The following is a 15,079-nucleotide window of genomic DNA, read 5'->3' as shown; positions in this document are numbered from 1 at the left end:
CTAGCAACACCCTAGCAACGAAATAACAACACCCTGGAATGTATTCAAAGCACTATGCAACCTCAGAACACCTTAGAAACCCTTTAGGAAACACTGCAAATACCCTAACTACCAGAATACACCATAAAAACATCACACAGAGCACTTTACTAATATATGGCAAATGCAAAGTGACACAATCAAAAAAACACCCAGAATAGCCACCTAGCAACACCCTAGCAACTATGAGAACATCATAGCATGTGTGTTCTGAAGAAATCTGAGCAACAGTCACAGTCATTCGTGCTCTGTGAATCTGTGGTTGATCGGATCTGACTGCTGTGAGCTGCGTTCGTTCATGGATCATTTGCCGACTCTCACTGTCTGACTGTATTCAGCTAATGGCTCTGGATGAGCAGCAGTTCTGCAGATCTGGACTTTTGCTTCGTAACAGATTTTACTTTGGACAAATGACCCAGCACAGGACCGCATTTTTCCAAAAAGCTCTTTAAACCCCAAATTTGTTCATAATTCTTTGCCTTGTGCAGCTTTTTTTTTTATGTTTTATGACATCGTTATAGTCATTGCATAGTTTTGGATGTTCCTTTTTTCTGTCAAAGACAAAAGAAGATATTTTGAAGAATGTTGAAAACCGGTAACCATCAGATGAGCAGCAGTATTATTGCATTGCTTTTCCTTTGGTGCAAAACTACTTTAAACTAAAAACATTTATGCTAGGTGTTTGCTAGAGTCTTCTGGATGTTTCTTAGGGCGTTGCTATGGTGTTACTAGGGTGTACACTGTTAAAAATTGCTGTTAATTTACGGCAAAATTTTATCAGTATAATCCTGTTATTGTCAAAAGCAGTATGTTGCTGTTTTTTTACGGTTTTCGACATGACATAGACGAAATGTAACATTATTTTACTGTTTTTATCACACTAATGTAAAAAAACAGCAATCAACAGTATTTTTTTAACAGAAGCGTCAGCCATCACATGTGGATTTTCATGCTTCTTTTTACTGTGACTTACTCGGTGAGTGCACCTTTATTTTGCTCATTTTACACAAAATACACATTTGTGATTGCACATAGGTTAACTGGATGCTGATATTGTAACTTTTTTACATCTATTTTAGTGCTAAATCTGTCAATGTGCAAACTGTATCTGCATTGAGTGGAACTGGATTTTTGACACAGATATTTCCTGATTACACGGTAAGTCAGACTATGATAATTAAAAATGATATAAGCTATAAGCTTTTCTACAAAGTCAGTTTTTAAACATATGTAGCAACAAAGTAGTATTGATTTATGTAGCATGATGAAAAGATTGTCATCTCATAGCTAATTTTAGCTTTAGCTTTTAATAGCTAGCTAATATGGCTTCAATGTAGGCTTTGATAAAACATTTATTTCCCTAATGCTGTGTCTGCAAATTTTACTGTTGTTTGTTTGTATTGTAATGCTACTTTGTCGAGTACAATTGGCTAATCACCACGATAAAATGTTTTATATGTCCATTTCAGCGCTGAACCTGTGAACATGCTAACTGCATCATAGAGTGGAGCTGGATTTCTGATACACATATTGATTACTGATTACAAGGTGAGTTTAATGAAACATGATAACATGGTAAAGTTATTATTATTGTCTATATGGTATTATTGTCCTAATAACTAAAAAAAAACAATTAAAAAATGTTACGCATACATTATGGTTGTTAATTTTGTCTCTTTCCACATCATTGTAATTCTTGTCTTAGGCATCTTCTACTGTACCTGATGTAGAAAAGACCCTTGTACAGCTAGATGCTGTTAATTTAACAGTAACTTGCTGGCAACTGTGCTGCCAGTAACTTACTGTTTTTTAACGGGACAATTTTTAACAGTGTAGTGTTTTTCTTGAGGTGTTGTTAGATTTCCAGACGGCTGCTAAGGCAGTACTCGGCTGTTGCTAGGGTGTTCTGTAGTTGATTTTTGCATGTTTCTTGAGTCTGTTCGTATTTCTTTGCCTTGTGCAGTTTTTCATGGTTTTAAAAGATTTTTAAAGATGCTATGCTGTTGCTAGGGTGTAATTTTTTCTTGAGGTGTTGCTATGTTTTTCAAGTGGTTGCTAAGGCATTGCTAGGTGGTATTCTGCTGTCGCTAGGGTGTTCTGTGGTTGCTTTTTTGGATGTTTCTTTTTTCTGTTAAACACAAAAGAAGATACTTTGAAGAATGTTGGAAACCGGTAACCATCTACTCTAAACTAGCATCATTTAAACCTTTTTGGTCGTCTAGGTGACTGCTAGAGTCTTCTGGATGTTTCTTAGGGCATTGCTAGGGTGTTGCTAGGATGTAATTTTTTCTTGAGGTGTTGCTAGGTTTTCGAAGTGGTTGCTAAGGCATTGCTAGGTTGTAATCTGCTGTTGCTAGGGTGTTCTGTAGTTGCTTTTTTGGATGTTTTTTTTCCCCTGTTAAACACAAAAGAAGATACTTTGAAGAATGTTGGAAACCGGTAACCATCTACTTTAAACTACAAGCAATAAAACTTTTGTTAGTCCAGGTGACTGCTAGAGTCTTTTGGACGTTGCTATGTTGTGGCTAGAATGCATTTTTTTCTTGAGGTGTTGCTAGGTTTTCCAAGTGGTTGCTAAGGCATTGCAAGGTGGTATTCTGCTGTCGCTAGGGTGTTCTGTGGTTGCTTTTTTGGATGTTTCTTTTTTCTGTCAAACACAAAAGAAGATATTTTGAAGAATGTTGGAAACCGGTAACCATCTACTCTAAACTACCATTATTTAAACATTTTTGGTCGTCTAGGTGATTGCTAGAGTCTTCTGGATGTTTTAGGGCATTGCTATGGTGTAATTTTTTTCTTGAGGTGTTGCTAGGTTTTCCAAGTGGTTGCTAAGGCATTGCTAGGTGGTATTCTGCTGTTGTTAGGGTGTTCTGTGGTTGCTTTTTTGGATGTTTCTTTTTTCTGTCAAACACAAAAGAAGATATTTTGAAGAATGTTGGAAACTGGAAGCCATCTAGACGAGCAGCAGTTCTGCATCATTTTAACCCCAAATTGTGTTCATGTTTCTATGCCTTGTTCAGTGTTTTCATGGTTTTTAAAGACTTTTAAAGATGCTATGTTGTTGCTAGGGTGCTGCTAGGGTGTCATTTTTTTTCTTGAGGTGTTGCTAGGTTTTCCAAATGGTTGCTAAGGCATTGCTAGGTGGTATTCTGCTTTTGCTAAGGTGTTCTGTGGTTGCTATTTTGGATGCTTCTTTTTTTCTGTCGATCACAAAAGAAGATATTTTGAATAATGTTGGAAACTGGTAGCCATCTGGATGAGTAGTAATTCTCCAGATCTGGGCTTTTGCTTCGTAACAGATTTTACTTTGGACAAATGACCCAGCACAGGACCGGATTTTTCAAAAAAGCGCTTTAAACCCCAAAATGTGTTCATATTTCTTTGCCTTGTGCGGCTTTTTTCATGGTTTTTAAAGTGCATGACATTATGACTGCATGCATGACCCCCCCCCCCCCCCCCAAAATAAGATTGTAGAAATCATTTCCCCCTATATTTGATTAATAATACTGTACTTTTCATTATATCATTGCATTGCTTTTCCTTCTGTGCATTAACTACTTTAAAGACATGCATTAAACAGTTATGTTACTCCAATATGAGCACCTGGCTGTTAAAGTAAGTATATTTCATTCATAAATCTATTATTAATATAATATTAATGAATCTGGATCTCTAATGTCATTGTTCTTTCATTTTTTCCATAACGGCGAGGTTAGTCACCCATGAATCCCAGTCCACCTCTTCACTCCTCTTTTTTTAGAGCCTATTTATATTCGCCCCATCCTGTGTGCTGTTCTTCTTCAAATATTTGCCTCACTTTGTTTTATCCTCTTGGTTTGGCGACATTAATCCCACCCTCTCTCTCTCTCTCTCTCTCTGCCAGCTAAAGCTCAGTTTAACTCTGTAATGCATGCATCAGTTAAATCACAAAGGACAAAAAACAAAAGAAAAAAAAAACAAATAAAAAAACAGGAAAACCCAAAAAATATCCAAAACTTGACATCTTAAAATATTTAGAGTTTAAACAATGTATAAATAACATAATGTTGTGTTATCTAAAATAGATTTGAAAAGGTGTTTAGGGCATAGTTCGGCCAAAAATTAACATCCTGTCATCATTTTCTCTCCCTCCCTTTGATCTAAACCTGTATGACTTTATTTCTATTGTTGAACATAAAAAGAAGATATTTTGAAGAATGTTGGAAACCGGTAACTATTGACTTCTGTGGTCTGTTGCTAGGTTTTTTCAATGTTTTCTAAGGCAATGCTAGGTGGTATTCTGGTAGTTGTTGCTTTTCTTGTTTCTATTCTCTGTTGAACACTCGAGAAGATATTCTGTACAATGTTTGAAACCAGTAACCATTGACTTCCATGCTATGTTTTTCTTCCCACTATAAAGTCTTCTGGGTGTTTCTTAGGGGGTTGCTATGGTGTTGTAGGAGTTATATATTTTTTTAGATTTTGTTAAGATTTTCCAAACGGTTGCTAAGGCATTTCTAGGTGGTATTCTGCTGTTGCTAAGGTGTTCTGTTTCTTTTTTTCTGTTGAACACAAGAGAAGATATTTTGAAGAATGTTGGAAACCGGTAACCATTGACTTCCATGGTATATATTTTTCATACTACGGAAGTCAACACACAGTTGATTGACACACAGTTCCTGTATTTGTCTTGAGGTGCTTAGGAGCTGTAGTTGCTAGAGTGTTGCTAGGTGTTTGCTAGAGTTGTCTGGAGGTTTCTTAGGGAGCTGCTATGGTGTAAAAGTAAAATATATATTTTATTGAGATGTTGTTAGGTTTTCCAAATGGTTGCTAAGGCATCGCTAGGTGATATTCTGCTGTTGCTAGGGTGTTCCGTTTCTTTTTTTTTCTGTTGAACACAACAGAAGATATTCCATTGTTTATTCTTCCTGCTATGAAAGCGAACACACACAGTTGATTGACACACAGTTTCTGTATTTGTCTTGAGGTGTTGTTAAGAAGTTTTCTAGGGTGTTGCTACACTGTTGTTAGGGAGCTGTAGTAGTTAATACGGTGTTGCTAGGTGTTTGCTAGAGTCTGTTAGATGTTTCTTAAGGTGTTGCAGTAGAAATTGCTTTGTTTGAGGTGTTGCTAGGTTTTCCATATGGTTGCTAAGGCATTCTGCTGTTGCTAGGGTGTTCTGTTTCTTTTTTCTGTTGAACACAAAAGAAGATATTTTGAAGAATGTTAAAAACTGGTAACCCTTTTGTGGTATATTTTTTCCTACAAAAGTCAAACAGTTGATTGATACACAGTTTCTGTATTCGTATTGTTTAGAAGTCTTCTCGGGTGTTGCTATGCTGTTATAATAGTTACTAGGAGTCTTCTGGGTGTTTTTTTAGGGTGTTGCAAGGGTTTAAATCATTCTTGAGGTGTTGTTAGTGTAACCACCCAATCCCGCTCTGAGCTGGGATCGAAGCGGCGATCTTCCGCATGGCAGACCATGGCCTCTAGCATCTGTCTCTAGAGCATCTTTAGAGCTCAGAGGAATTAGGTTTACCTTCACTAGCTGGCCTCTGTTCCACTCACTTCCCTAAACCTCACTTCTATCCGGGTCACGGCACCAACGTAACCCCGCTGGTCCAACATTATCCAATCCACTCTGAGCTGGGATCGAACCGGCGACTTTCTGTATGGGAGTTGGTTTCTCAAACCTAGGAGGCTTAATTTTAAAATTAAGATTAGGGTGTTATAGTGGGTAGCTCGATCGCCTCACAGCATGAAGGTCGCTGGTTTGGGTCAATTGGAATTTCTGTGTGGAGTTTGCATGCTCTCCCCGTGTTGGCGTGGGTTTCCTCCAGGTGCTCAGGTTTCCCCCACAGTCCAAACACATGCGCTATAGGGGAATTGGGTATGTTAAAATTGTCAGTAGTGTATGTGTGTGAATGAGAGTGTGTATGGGTGTTTCCCAGTATTGGGTTGCAGCTGGAAGGGCATCCGCAGTGTAAAACATATGCTGGATAAGTTGGCGGTTCATTCCGCTGTGGAGACCCTGATGAATAAAGAGACTAAGCTGAAGGAAAATGAATGAATAAATAAAAATGAAGATTATTAAATCACGATTCACGACCCAATAAACATCCATCGGCCTATAGCTCACAGCAGTGTATTCCCATTAACAGGTCTTCATTACAGTCACTTGTCGCAGCTGTGATGTCGGAGAATCGCGACTGTCCTCCTGACATTAAACCGCGTTCATTATCTGTGTGGTTTCTGCGGCGCTGCTGAGAACTTAAGCTGATCTCTGTGACCGGCATGATAAATCACAGCCCACACATCCATGAAAACAGTCCAAAACTTCCCATCAGAACAGAGACACGAAGCACAGACACTCCATTCCCAGAAAGATCCTGCGGTCGCAGTCTGGACAATCAGATGTGAGCCTATTCTCAAGATGGAGCCAAAGATATTAGTTCCTTATGTTTGACTTCAAGACAAATTCATATTAGTTCAAGTATTGCAGGGTATGATTTAATATTGGACAATCACTTATTATTACTCATGTTGAAGACTAACGATGAACAAATCCCTATACAATATGTGTGTGTGTGTTGTCCTGCAGCATTTATGATGAAGAAATGAATGTCTCATATCATCGGTGTGTTGTTGAGGAGAGTGTGGTGTTTCAACACAATCTCACGGCAATTCGTAACTTTTTCATTTTGTGGCTAATTTGTACAAATTCGTATGATCTAATTCGTACATTTTAGTATGATTTGCTCATCCCCCAATGACGGTTGGGTTTAGGGGTGGGGTTAGGTGCCACGCCTCCTTTTAAAATCGTACAGTTTCTTACGACTGAACTCGTACGAATTCGTACGAATTAGCTACTAAACTGCCAAAACGTAAAATACTTACGTTTTCTTGTGAGATCAGGCTGGGTGTTTTACTGTACAAATATCATGTTTATCATGCTTTTCTTACACCTAGTAACACTCTAGCAATGACCTGTAATACCCAAGGAACTGCATAGAAACACCCTGGAGTCATGGCGACCACAGAGCAACATCTCAAGAAACATCTTAAACGCTCTTGCAACCACTTGGCAACTACCAGAACACCCTAGTAACAGCAAAATGCCTGAGTTACCATCTAAAATCTTGCAACTATGTGACAACAGCCAAGGAAACACCTACAACATTGTAACAAGCACCTGGTAACACCCTAGCAACTATCAGAACATCCTAGCAACAGCATAGCAATGCTGCAGAAAACGACCTAGCAGTGCCCTAGAAACCATCTAAACACTTCTAAGCAATAACACAAAACATACAGAAAAGCCCTGCAACCACCTGGCAACACCCTAGCAACTGCATAGCAATGACCCAGTTAACATTTAGACAACTATATCAACCAATCAAATAACAAAACACTCTGACACACTAATTTTAATACCAAAAATCAGAAAGTTGCGAATTGCCACAAGATCGTACATATTTATATGAATTACACATTAAATAAGAAAGTTACGAATTGTTATGAGATCATACAAATTAATACAAATTAGACACTAAATAAGAAAGTTATGAATTATCATGAGATCGTACAAATTAATACAAATTAAACACTAAACCAGATAGTTACAAATTGCTATAAGATCGTACAAATTTATAAGAATTAGACTCTAAATCAGTAAGTTACGAATTTTCATGAGATCGTACAAATTTATACGAATTAGACACTAAACCAGAACGTAACGAATAGTCATGAGATCGTACAAATTAATACGAATTAGACACTAAATCATAAAGTTACGAATTGTCATTCTCGTACAATTATTACGAATTAGACATTAAATCAGAACATTACGAATTATCATGATCGTACAAATTAATACGAATTAGACACTAAATCAAGAATGTTACCAATTGTCGTTCTCGTACAATTCTTACGAATTAGACATTAAATCAGAAAGCTACGAATTGCAATGAGATCATACAAATGAACACAAAATATACACTAAATCAAAAAGTTACAAATTACCATGAGATAGCACAAATTAGTAATTAGACAGTAAATTAGAAAGTTTCGAATTGCTATGAGATTGTACAAATTGATAGAATTAGACACTAAAAGCAAAAAGTAACAAATTGTCATGAGATCAAACATATTTATACGAATTAGACTCTAAATCAGTAAGTTACAAATTGTCATGAGAGCGTACAAATGAATACAAATTAGACACTAAATCAAGAATGTTACCAATTGTCGTTCTCGTACAATTATTACGAATTAGACATTAAATCAGAAAGCTACGAATTGCAATGAGATCATACAAATGAACACAAAATAGACACTAAATCAAGAATGTTACAAATTACCATGAGATCGTACAAATTAGTAATTAGACAGTAAATTAGAAAGTTTCGAATTGCTATGAGATTGTACAAATTGATAGAATTAGACACTAAAATCAAAGAGTAACAAATTGTCATGAGATCAAACATATTTATACAAATTAGACACTAAATTAGAAAGTTACAAATAGCATTGAGATCATACAAATTATACAACATAGACACTAAATCAAAAAGTTATGAATTATTATAAGATCGTACAATTTTCTACGAATTAGACATTAAATAAGAAACATACGAATTGTCATGAGATCGTACAAATTATTACAAATCAGACATTAAATCAAAAAGTTACGAATTGCAGTGAGATTGTGTTGCAATATAGGCTTCTGAAATAACAGCTGTGTGTGTGCTCCTTCTGTATAGAATTTGGGAAACCGACATTGGAATTGCTTGTTTTCACAACATTTCATCATGTATATTTTTGTAAATTTGTCTTATTCCCTTGCTTAATTTTCTCAATTATCCTCAAATACAACAAGATTTATTATGATAACCGCTCGAATTGGCTTCAGTGCTAAATAAACCCAACTGTGCTGTACAAAATCACTACTAAAGCACATCCAGATGCCAAGCCTTTCTATATTTCTAAAATAAATAAATGCATTTAATATACTCCGGTAATGTGATTGTGGAGGGTGATGTGTCTGTCTGGCCTTTATGTGCCAGCATTGACACGCGTGTATTTAAGCCTGTTGAATTATCCTCCAGAGAGTTCCCTGTGGTGTTATACTTGCACAATGAAAAGCAGAGGGAAAAATATTGTTTGTGCAACACAATGTTCCACAATTCGACACGCCGATTTGTCACAAACCACTTACATTATCAGAGAGAGCTGCTGTGCTACATGCACTCTTATGTCTGTGGCATGAATATAATTGATCCCTTGTGACTTGTGCAAATTTATAGAAATGTGAGATTAATGATGACTTTTATTTTGGCAGTAATAAGAGTAAAGCGCGGTAAACACACCGTCTGTTTCTGATGAGCTCAAGAAAAAAACAAACTTGTTTTTCTGCTGTCAAGATCCAGACAGTCTAATAAAAGATTAATCACAGAAATCCAGACGCTCTAATGTTTACCTCGGACGAGTTCAGGAAATGTGTGGAACTCAATTATCATGTCACGGTGAAAACTAACTTGTGTACGCTGCTTTAATGAAGAGGTGTGAGAATGCGAGTTAAAAAAAACAACACTGGCTCATTCTGAAAGTGTAGCTCTACACACATTTCTGTTTTTGGCTGGTTTTCGTCTTTGATAAATACTATGGCGCTTTACCACTTTTACCAGTTTGCCCAGTGGCTCACTGTGTACATCGGTAGACTTGAGACGCAGAGAGGAGTTGACCACACTGAAAAACTAAAATAAAGAAGTAAAAAACAGGGTGAAATGTGGTAAAAATCAGGCGCCCGTGAAGGCTTATTCTTTTCTGGATTGCTTTTGAAAACACTGTCGGTTGGGTTAGGGAAGGGAGTGGGTGTTTGGGATCAGTCAGTCAGTTAGTGAGTCAGTCAGTCGAAGGCGGCCTCTGGTGGATTCAACAGCAGGTGCGAATGGCGCGAATGGGAAATTTAAGATCTTAAAAGCATACACTGCAGCCTCTGGTAGATTTTCGTGAACAAAAGCTGCAAAAAATAAAAAATAAATAAAAAATAATGGTATGTTTTCAGATGGGTTACAACAAACACTGCCGATCTATAAACGCCTCAATATTGTCCACATGTAATGCCAGAACTAATGGTGAGTTTTAATGCAATTTTTAAAGACATCCTGATGGGACTCATTTTACAATTATTGGCATAAATGAGGATTAAATAAATGTAAAAAACTAAATAATTTAATTTAATTTATCTAATATAATTTATTTTTATATTATTTAAAAAAATAATCAAAAACATTTCCAGCTAGAGTGAGATTTAATTATATATAATAATTTATAGATTAAATTTTAAATGTTTAATTTAAATATATGTAATATATATAAACGAACAAATGAAGGAATGAATGAATAAATAAGGAAGGAAGGAAGGAAGGAAGCAAGGAAGGAAGAAAGGAAGGAAATAATTAGGTAAGTAAGTCAGGACAGAAGTAAGTAAAGAAAGTAAGAAGGAAGAAAGGAAGGAAGTAAGGAAGGAAATAGTAAAGTATGTAAGTAAGTAAGTAAGGAAGGAAGGAAGTATGTAAGTAGGTAAATAAATAAGTAAGGAAGGAAGAAAGGAAGTAAGGAATGAAGGAAAGAGTGAAGTACTTAAGTAAGGAAGGAAGGAAGGAAGGTAGGAAGGAAGGAGGGAGGGAAGTACGCAAGTAAAAAAGGAAGCAAATAAGTAAGGAAGGAAGGAAGGAAGGAAGGTAAGAAGGAAGAAAGGAAGTAATTAAGGAAAGAAGGAAGGAAGTAATTAAGGAAGAAAGGAAGGTAGGAAGAAAGGAAAGAAGTAATTAAGTAAGGAAGGAAGAAAGGAAGTAATTAAGGAAAGAAGGAGGTAAGTAATTAGATAAGGAAGGAAGTAATTAAGTAAGGAAGGATGGAAGAGTCACGATCATCAGCGATCTAACCACCAGAGGTGGCTGGTAAACACTCACAAACACTATGGACTACAAATCCACCATTTACGGACTACATTTTCCTACATGCACTCTGCTCACACACACACACACCTGCTTCTTCATTCAGACTGATTACACTCGCACCACCTGAGGATTGTCAAAGACTGATTACACACACTATTTAAGCAGCACACACACTCACTCCCATTGCCGAGTCTTGTTTACTGTAATTGACAATTCAACGCGTTTTCTTAGTCTTGATTTTCCATGTGGTTGTCTGGTTACCTAGTAATCCCTGTCTGCCGCCTGCCTTTCGACCTCTCGCCTGATACTTCGATTCTGGATTGTCTATATACATCTGTTTTCACCCGTGTTGACCATTGCTTGCCTGACTGCCGAATAAACCTGCATGTGGATCCAAACACAGTTGTCTCTGTCACTCCCAGTGTTACAGGAAAAAAGGAGGAGAGGAAGTAAGTCTCTCCAGGATTTTGCGAGGATATTTTTTTTATTTGTCGCCTAAAAGGATTTTTTCCCCTCAAACATTATGCCATTATTTGCATCCATTCCTGCAACAATAATTTTTATTATTATTACATAGTTATTATTTATTACCTTTGACATTTTATGAGTCAAGGTCTGGTGAATAAATAAATAAACCTTAAAATAAAGTGAATAAATAAACAAACTGCATTAATAAAAAATGTATGAATTATTTAATTATTATTACTTTATATTATAATTAATTTAAATATAATAAATAAATACACAAAGACCAGAGCCTTTTTGAACGATTTCTTAGAGTAAATGACTATAAATAACAATTTTACTTAACTGAACATTGCATGGGGGAACTCAGTGGTTAGCACTGTCGCCTCACAGAAAAAAGGTCACTGGGTCGAGCCTCGGCTGGGTCGTGCTTCGGTTTCCCTCACAGTTCAAACACATACATTCGGTACATTTTTTAACTAAATTGGCTGTAGTGTATGAGTGTGTGTGTGAGAATGAGTGTGTATGGGTGTTTCCCAGTACTGGGTTGCAGCTGGAAGGCCATTCGCTGTGTAAAGCATATGCTAGAATAGTTGGCGGTTCATTCCGCTGTGGCGACCCTTGATGAATAAAGAGACTAAGCTGAAGGAAAATGAATGAAAGAAGAATCTATCATACGCTGAAAGATTTATTAACTAATAATTAATTTGCCACTGGTAAAAATTAAAGTAAGCTTCTCCACCTGTGGTACTTTATCACAGACACGAGTTTGATGAGTTTCATATTAAACTCTGAAATCTAATATGCACTTTTATGAGATTCACATATTGACCCATAAAAGGATATTTGGAGAAACGGGTCAGTTATATAAGATTTAAATGTCTATTAAATGTGTGCTTCTTTTGTAAATATATACAGACGCAAACAAAGACACGCTGACTTTATTGAGCTCTAGCGGATATGGATCTTATATAACATGTACTGTACGTGTATGTATGCGTATGGACACTTATGTAACTCTGACACCTGATATGTCAGACGACATGTGGAAATAATCCAGACGTGCATGCATAAGTACAATATTACGGGGGAAAAGTTCAAGGCATATTTTGCTGATGGATGGATTGGTTCAAGCATGATGGCAGGTAGAGCCATTACTGAAAAATCATGCATAAATCTGCATTAAATTATATGGGGAATCGCTTTAAAGCGGAGCTATTATGCAAAAATCACTTTCATAAGAGATTTGAACAGAGAAGTGTGTGAATACAGCCAGATTCTAATGGTAAGGATGAATTAATTGATCAAAACAGTCTGCAGAAACACTTTGATTGACATTCTTCCTTTGTACGTGTCATCAGAGGGGGAAAGCCCCGCCCACTAGTCACCATCTCTCCCTCATTAGCATATACAGCAGCCCTTAGTGAGAAGCAGCCGTCCTCCATAACAGAGTATCCCTGCTGTACCGTTACAAGCTGAAAGTCAGATTGTTAGCTTGACAGTTGCGTATTGTCCCGCCCCTCCTCCACTGCGATTGGACGGCTAGCTAAAAAGTGACTGGGTTTTTCAACATGCAATAGCTACAAAAACATGGTGCTACCATCGACCATTGTGCTTAATGTGCTGTAGGAAGGCTGAAAACAGTGTATATTCATTTCAAGAGTTCACACTTAGCTGATGATTGATAATAAAGCTAGTTTGGCGTGCTGTCCTGGGAGAGAGCCCTGAGCTTATAAGATCCTCGAGCCCTGGGCTCCCTCCCGTTGCAAGGCGAGAGGGGAGTTTGAGCTCAGGCAGATCTCGATGACTCCCCCTCTTGCTTGTTGTAGCTAAGTGTCAGATATGGATGCTGAAAGGTGTACTCAGAGTTTAGCTAAAGTATGTGGATTAATTGTTTAGAGTGCTTGTTTTTGAACTGTGGGAGGAAACCGGAGGGACCGGGGAAAACCCACGCGACCACGGGGAGAACGAGCAAACTCCACACAGAAATGCCGTCTGGTTTGGAAGGGAATTAAACCAGGGGCATTCTTGCTGTGAGGCAACAGCGCTAATCGCTGGCCACCGTGACGCCCGTTTGAAAGGAGGGAAAGTAGGGTTGGGTGGGGGGGGTTTCTTCAAGACGAAGATATTGAGATGAGAAAGGTCTGGTTATTTATAGTGAGTTAAGGATCGTCTGATAGGATAATCAGTCATTAGCTAAAGTTGGAACAGCTGTGAACAATCAAAAGCACGTGATCCTCTCGAAATTTGTTTAGAAATAAACTTCACTTGTCGCCGTGTCTGAATCCACCAGATCTTGTCAGAGGTGCACCCAGCCCTGTGAGTTCATAAACTCCTCCAGAAACTATACCTGGATGATGGAGGATTTCAGCAGTGCTTCTGACTAATCCCAGCCCAGTTTGATGAACTGTTGTCTAGCAGTAGCCGCGCAAACTTAACTGGAGCTCTAGGTAAACGACAATTTACCTATTCATGGTGTTCGTGCCGTCCTTTCGCGGACAAAAGAGAAGAGCGGGTGGAAGGGGAAGTGTCTCCATGCCGCCTCTAGCAAGATGACGCGCTGGTCGATCACCCACATTGCCTATACCTAAATCCGCAACTGTTGTCTGGTGTTGGCAGAGGATTTCCCCTCAGGACACCAACACCAGGCGCTACATTATTTTCACACCTAAACTAGAGCCAGCTCTTAATTGGCTAACGTGGTGCGAATGTCGACTAAAGTTCAGATTTTCCAACTTGAGCAATTCGCAAGTCAAACACTCAATTTGCACTGCATCATTATTGCCGCCTCATTTATGCGCCATTATTCGCGTCTTTGCATTGACTTAACATGTAAAAATTTGCGCTTGGTGCTTCATCCGCGTCTGGTGTGAACACACCCTTAGAGTTTTCACACCGTACCTGCTGAAGGTAATGTTCAGCCTGATCTCACGAAGAAACTTACGTTTTTTTAAGTTTTGTCAGTTTAGTGGCTAATTCGTACGAATTTGAGGTCAGTCGTACGAAAATGTACGATTTTAAGAAGGAGGTGTGGCACCCAACCCCACCCCTAACCCCAGCCATCATTGGGTGATGAACAGATTGTACTAAATTGTACAAATTCATACAAATTAGCCACTAAAGCAAAAAGTTACGAATTGCCGTGAGATTGCGTTGTTAGCGACTAAAGGATTTTATATGCATTTTTTTATTTCACAAACCATGCACACCGAGTCCGATGCATATTAAATAATATAATATAATCAAAATGTCTTTTGGAATGCGAAAAACAAAAAAAAAAATCCCTGATTCCCCAACCAGACTCAAAGTGCGTCAAAAAGATTGGCACAAAGTGAAGTCAAATAAATTTTTTAACGTTTGAAAATTATGGTTGAAAATTGTTGTATTCAGTGTGTCTGACCTTACATAGATTATAAATGTAGTCTCCATAGACTGCCTTCTTCGTAGACACTTCGTAGACACAGTTGGAGCTTCACTCTACACACTCTAGAGATATCAGAGATTTATTTTACATCTTGTCAAAAATGGCATAATAGGTCTGCTTTAATCTTAAACTACATCTAAACTCTTAACAGTAGCTTTTACAGATGAAAAGAGAATAGATGTGGATTTCCAAAAAAAAAAAATTATAG

The 15,079-nt window shown here is 37.6% G+C and overlaps 1 protein-coding gene across 1 annotated transcript in view; it reads left to right on the top strand.

The window, feature by feature from the left end:
- The first annotated feature begins 934 nt into the window (after positions 1-934).
- Positions 935-15,079, top strand: part of LOC141380846 (uncharacterized) — a 53,513-nt gene continuing 39,368 nt past the window's right edge. The window contains exons 1-3 of the transcript XR_012400093.1: positions 935-1,015; positions 1,119-1,197; positions 1,509-1,587. The gene's annotated coding sequence lies outside the window, so the exon portion shown is untranslated. The remainder of the gene's footprint in view (positions 1,016-1,118; positions 1,198-1,508; positions 1,588-15,079) is intronic.

This window comes from Danio rerio, chromosome 25 (assembly GCF_049306965.1).
Source record: "Danio rerio strain Tuebingen ecotype United States chromosome 25, GRCz12tu, whole genome shotgun sequence".
Lineage (NCBI taxonomy): Eukaryota > Metazoa > Chordata > Actinopteri > Cypriniformes > Danionidae > Danio > Danio rerio.
This window is presented reverse-complemented; position numbering and strand designations above follow the sequence as displayed.